Raw genomic sequence first — 6,000 nt, 5'->3', positions numbered from 1 at the left:
GCCGGCATGGGGCTGAGCGCCGAAAATCCAGCTATGCTGCGGGTTGGGTAGGGTAGGGGGCTCACGCCTCCCGCCTCTCTCTTCTCCCGGCGCGGGTGTCATCGGTCCTAGCCCGCTTCCCCGCATTCCCCCCTTTGCCTGGGATGTGCCCGACTGGCTCCATCCCCTTTCCCCATTAGCCACGGTTGCATGACTCACCTATGGGCGGGTGGAGAGGCCGCTACCGAAGGGGACTGGGGGTGTCCGGTGAACCGGGACTTCCCAAAATGGTCTAACACTGATGTAAGCGGCTTGAGTATCGCCCCGTATCCTCGCGCGGCACTGGGAACCCAGTCAACTTCTCTGCGCCCCGGCGTAGGTGGGGGTTCAATGTCTGCGCGGCTTCCCTGGCGCTTCGGCGACGAGGACGCAAGCGCAGCTCCCGGAAGCCTCCCTATTCTTAAACCTTTGTCTTTGAACTTATGGCCTGGCGCTCTGGCGAAGTGCGGGTGGAGGAAAGGAGGGTAACCTCCCCATCTCTGCCCGGCCTCTGGCCTCTGCGTGCGTAATGAGAAAAACAAGAGTACAACTCTTAGCGATGGATCACTCGGCTCGTGCGTCGATGAAGAACGCAGCTAGCTGCGAGAACTAATGTGAATTGCAGGACACATTGATCATTGACACTTCGAACGCACTTTGCGGCCCCAGGTTCCTCCTGGGGCTACGCCTGTCTGAGGGTCGCTTTGTCATCAATCGGAACCTCTGGGTTTCCGCAGCTGGGGCAGCTGGGGCAGTCGCAGGCGGCCACCGTGCAGCCTTCGTCCCCCTAAGTTCAGACCAGGACGGCTCGGTGGGTAGCGTTGAGGATGAGCTTTGGCTCTACCTCCCTTCCCCCGTGCGCTCTTCCTTTCCCTTCTCGCTCCGGCGAGAGGCGCCCACGTTCTCTGCATGGTCTGGCGCGGCTGCCGGTGGACTTTTGTCTCTCCGTGCTGCCCGTGTAACGCATGTGGTTCTCGGGGTAGCGCTCGGGGTTAGGTTAGGGCTGCGGAGCTCCGACCGCCGACCTGAAACGTATTGAGAAGGTGAGCCCGGGCGACCGGCCACAATCCATTCACTTTGACTACGACCTCAGATCAGACGAGACAACCCGCTGAATTTAAGCATATTACTAAGCGGAGGAAGAGAAACTAACAAGGATTCCCTCAGTAGCGGCGAGCGAAGAGGGAAGAGCCCAACACCGAATCCCTGTCCCAAAAAGAGAGTGGGCAATCGGACTAAGGAAGGTGGGTACCAGGTAGAAAAGTACCATCGGTACCTGGTAACCCAAAACGGACGTCGTGCACCCGGTAACCCAAAGACCCAAGAGAGAGTGGGCAAGTCAGAGTCCGATAGCCCAAAAAGAGAGTGGGCAATCGGACTAAGGAAGGTGGGTACCAGGTAGAAAAGTACCATCGGTACCTGGTAACCCAAAACGGACGTCGTGCACCCGGTAACCCAAAGACCCAAGAGAGAGTGGGCAAGTCAGAGTCCGATAGCCCAAAAAGAGAGTGGGCAATCGGACTAAGGAAGGTGGGTACAGGTAGAAAAGTACCACCGGTAACCCAGAGTGGACTTAGGTTCTGGGTGGAAAGCGGCCGGCTGACCAGGTGCACATGGGCCTTTTTGGGTGACCAGGTGCACGAGGTCCATTTTGGGTGACCAGGTGCACGAGGTCCATTTTGGGTGACCAGGTGCACGCGGTTCTTAACAGCGCGGCTATCTGCTTTATTGCCGGGGAAGGGTGCTTAGGTGTGGGTGCCCTGGTTCACCTGGTGTGCAAGGTTGTGGAGGTGGGGGGGGGTCCCCTGCTGGAATCATCCCCGGAAATAGAGGGTTGTTCCCCGGGTGGTGAGTGAGGGCCTAACTGCCTGTATGTGTACTCTCATGCCCAGAGAGAGAGGCCTGTTCCTGGATAGGGAGTTAGGCCTTTGGGTCTGAAGGTCAATAGTTCCACTGTCCTTAAGGGGGGCAGAGCAGTCAGCCTCTGTGGAGGTGAGCTGCTCTGTCCCCCTTTTTCTTTGGCCCAATTCCCCAATCACCAGACCCAGAGTTGGACATAGTGCAATTTCTGTGATTTATTTACCATCCATTTTGGGTTACCAGATGCACATTTTCAATCACCAGGTGCACAAAAATGTGTATCCATCAGAATAGTTTAAACAGTCCATAAAGCACTCAGGACGGGCGCCCATGGATAGAGGGCCGTGGATAGATGCCCACTATCATAGTCCCATAGTGGGTATTAATATCAGAATGACCGACAAGTGCATTTAGGACAGTCTTTTTATTTTTAGGTTACCAGGTGCCTACCTTCAAACACCTTACGAGGTGACTACTTTAAATTAGGAGATTATTTTTAGGTTACCAGTTGCACGGCTATTTATTTTTTCCTGCCAAAATCGGTATTTTTCATAAAATGATTAAAAATACTTCCCGAGGGGCTAGAGGTCCCAAATTTCGTCTCATACCCTCTCTCTCAATGGGCAACAAGTAGAGCATGTCAAAAACAAATTGCCCTAACAGGCACCTATGTTTCCGGTAACATCCACTATTTTCCAAAAACTTAAAACACGATTTTCTATTAAAATGTTCTATACAAAAACGGTTTTGATTAAATGTAAATTATCGTCTATTTGTGCCCTTTCGTTAAAAAAAAACCCATCCAGATTGGATATGTACTTTTTGATTTATTCACGTTTTGGTGTTTCAGCATATAGCCCAAGATGGCTGCCAACAAAGGTCAAATAAGGCCTTGAGGCCAGATAGAGGCATATAAACTGGTTAGGGGTGTTTGGCCTTTAGGCTTGTATGTCCCTTCATCCCATGAGAGAGAGTTTAGCCTTTTAAGCCTCTCTGTGTCCTCTCATTCCCAGAAAAAGTCATTTTACCGGTTAGGTCAAATAAGGCCTTGAGGCCTGTTTGTGACCTCTGATGCCCAGATAGAGGCATATAAACTGGTTAGGGGTGTTTGGCCTTTAGGCTTGTATGTCCCTTCATCCCATGAGAGAGAGTTTAGCCTTTTAAGCCTCTCTGTGTCCTCTCATTCCCAGAAAAAGTCCTTTTTAACGGTTAGGTCAAATAAGGCCTTGAGGCCTGTTTGTGACCTCTGATGCCCAGATAGAGGCATATAAACTGGTTAGGGGTGTTTGGCCTTCAGGCTTGTATGTCCCTTCATCCCATGAGAGAGAGTTTAGCCTTTTAAGCCTCTCTGTGTCCTCTCATTCCCAGAAAAAGTCATTTTTAACGGTTAGGTCAAATAAGGCCTTGAGGCCTGTTTGTGACCTCTGATGCCCAGATAGAGGCATATAAACTGGTTAGGGGTGTTTGGCCTTTAGGCTTGTATGTCCCTTCATCCCATGAGAGAGAGTTTAGCCTTTTAAGCCTCTCTGTGTCCTCTCATTCTCTGAAAAAGGCATGTCAACCGGTTAGGTCAAATAAGGCCTTGAGGCCTGTTTGTGACCTCTGATGCCCAGATAGAGGCATATAACCTGGTTAGGGGTGTTTGGCCTTTAGGCTTGTATGTCCCTTCATCCCATGAGAGAGAGTGTAGCCTTTTAAGCCTCTCTGTGTCCTCTCATTCTCTGAAAAAGGCATGTCAACCGGTTAGGTCAAATAAGGCCTTGAGGCCTGTTTGTGACCTCTGATGCCCAGATAGAGGCATATAACCTGGTTAGGGGTGTTTGGCCTTTAGGCCTGTATGTCCCTTCATCCCATGAGAGAGAGTTTAACCTTTTAAGCCTCTCTGTGTCCTCTCATTCTCTGAAAAAGGCATGTCAACCGGTTAGGTCAAATAAGGCCTTGAGGCCAGGGCAGTGGGTTTTGTCCCAGGCCAGGCCAGTGGCTTTCTGGCCTATGGACCTATGGGCCTATGGGCCTATGGGCCTATGGTCCTTTTTTGGGTTATCAGGCCCCTGTGGGAAAAAAAAAAGATTACCCAGGCCTGGCATGAACACTTGACCCGGTGACTGTGAGTCAAGCTCCCCAACCATTAAGCCATACAGCCTTTCGTGAGTAAAGAGACAGCGATGTGAGCTTTATAGTCAAATTCTCCTTCCCCGTCCATTTTGTCCCATATTGGGCCTCTGCTGGGGCCCACACCTGGTGCCCACACCTTGGGCTGTGGGTTAGCAGGCCCTGTGGGGAAAAAAAGACGCTGATCCTTGCGGGTCTCGAACCCTTGCCTGACAATTCTCAGGCAAGTCCGCTACCCACAGGGCCAAACGTCCTTTCACGAATAAAGAGACAACGAGGTGAGCTTTATGGTCAAATTCTCCTTCCCCGTCCAATTAGTCCCATATTGGGCCACAGGTGGGGCGCATTAAGCCCTTGTTAGGGTTAGGGTTAGGTGTAAGGATTTGGTTTAGAGTAAGGGTTAGGGTTAGGGTTAGGTGTAAGGATTTGGTTTAGAGTAAGGGTTAGGGTTAGGGTTAGGTGTAAGGATTTGGTTTAGAGTAAGGGTTAGGGTTAGGGAAAATTGGATTTTGAATGGAAAAACATTTGAGGTCCCCACGAGGATAGAAAATGAAGTATGTGTGTGTGTGCATTGATTGTGTTTGTCATTCTCACTCCAATATCATTAACATGGCATAAGTCATGGCAAAATGTGTAATTGCCATTGATTTGCTGTAAAACTGCAAAAAAAAACTGCCCCATGGCAAAATTAGTGGAATTGCAATTACATTTGTAATATTCTCATTACAAAATGTGTAGAACTGCAAAAAAATTACTTCAAAAGTAAAATGTTTCTCTCCACCGTCAAGAGGGGGGCCACTAAATTGTTTTGCTGCGAGGTGGGGGGCCCTCAACCAAATCTCGCTTGGGGCCCCCAAAAAAGCTAGAGCTGCGAGGGGACCATTGGGCAATGCAAGCATGGCTGCGGGAGCTGAACACAGCTGGGCTAAAGTTGGGCACAGCTGATGTAAATCTTCGGTTATATGACATGTGAGTAGCCAATCGAAGCTCACCAGAGTTTCCAACCCCTGCTGGATTGGCTGACAAAGGCTGCTGATACGTATCACTACTTAGCATGCTTGTTAGCACCCACATAAGGGTGAAGCTAGCATGGCTAAGCAAGTTACCCCTATATAGTGTATCTCAGCCAGAACAATAGGATAAAGTGGCTCAGCTCTGCTCGCCCTGACTAAAAGTTACACTTCCAGTGTAACAGGTTAAAAAACCTACATGTTTTGCGGACCCCTACTGGAATTCTTAGCAATTTGGTTGTTTTCAGTTTAAAAAAAAAATCTCCTGCCTATTGCAACAACCACAGACCAGGCTCAACTTTTTAAATCCCCTGCCTATTGCAACAACCACAGACCAGGCTCAACTTTTTAAAATCCCCTGCCTATTGCAACAACCACAGACCAGGCTCAACTTTTTAAAATCCCCTGCCTATTGCAACAACCACAGACCAGGCTCAACTTTTTAAATCCCCTGCCTATTGCAACAACCACAGACCAGGCTCAACTTTTTAAAATCCCCTGCCTATTGCAACAACCACAGACCAGGCTCAACTTTTTAAATCCCCTGCCTATTGCAACAACCACAGACCAGGCTCAACTTTTTAAAATCCCTGCCTATTGCAACAACCACAGACCAGGCTCAACTTTTTAAAATCCCTGCCTATTGCAACAACCACAGACCAGGCTCAACTTTTTAAATCCCCTGCCTATTGCAACAACCACAGACCAGGCTCAACTTTTTAAAATCCCTGCCTATTGCAACAACCACAGACCAGGCTCAACTTTTTAAAATCCCTGCCTATTGCAACAACCACAGACCAGGCTCAACTTTTTAAAATCCCCTGCCTATTGCAACAACCACAGACCAGGCTCAACTTTTTAAATCCCCTGCCTATTGCAACAACCACAGACCAGGCTCAACTTCTTAAAATCCCTGCCTATTGCAACAACCACAGACCAGGCTCAACTTTAAAAAAATATATTTTATTTTATTTAACCTTTATTTAACTAGGCAAGTCAG

The 6,000-nt window shown here is 49.1% G+C and overlaps 1 non-coding gene across 1 annotated transcript; it reads left to right on the top strand.

The window, feature by feature from the left end:
- The first annotated feature begins 566 nt into the window (after window positions 1-566).
- On the top strand, window positions 567-720 carry LOC116360031 (5.8S ribosomal RNA). The gene has a single exon (XR_004206873.1). It is a non-coding gene; the product is annotated as a 5.8S ribosomal RNA (ribosomal RNA).
- The last annotated feature ends 5,280 nt before the right edge of the window (window positions 721-6,000 follow it).

This window comes from Oncorhynchus kisutch, unplaced genomic scaffold, assembly GCF_002021735.2.
Source record: "Oncorhynchus kisutch isolate 150728-3 unplaced genomic scaffold, Okis_V2 Okis06b-Okis10b_hom, whole genome shotgun sequence".
Classification (NCBI taxonomy): domain Eukaryota; kingdom Metazoa; phylum Chordata; class Actinopteri; order Salmoniformes; family Salmonidae; genus Oncorhynchus; species Oncorhynchus kisutch.
This window is presented reverse-complemented; position numbering and strand designations above follow the sequence as displayed.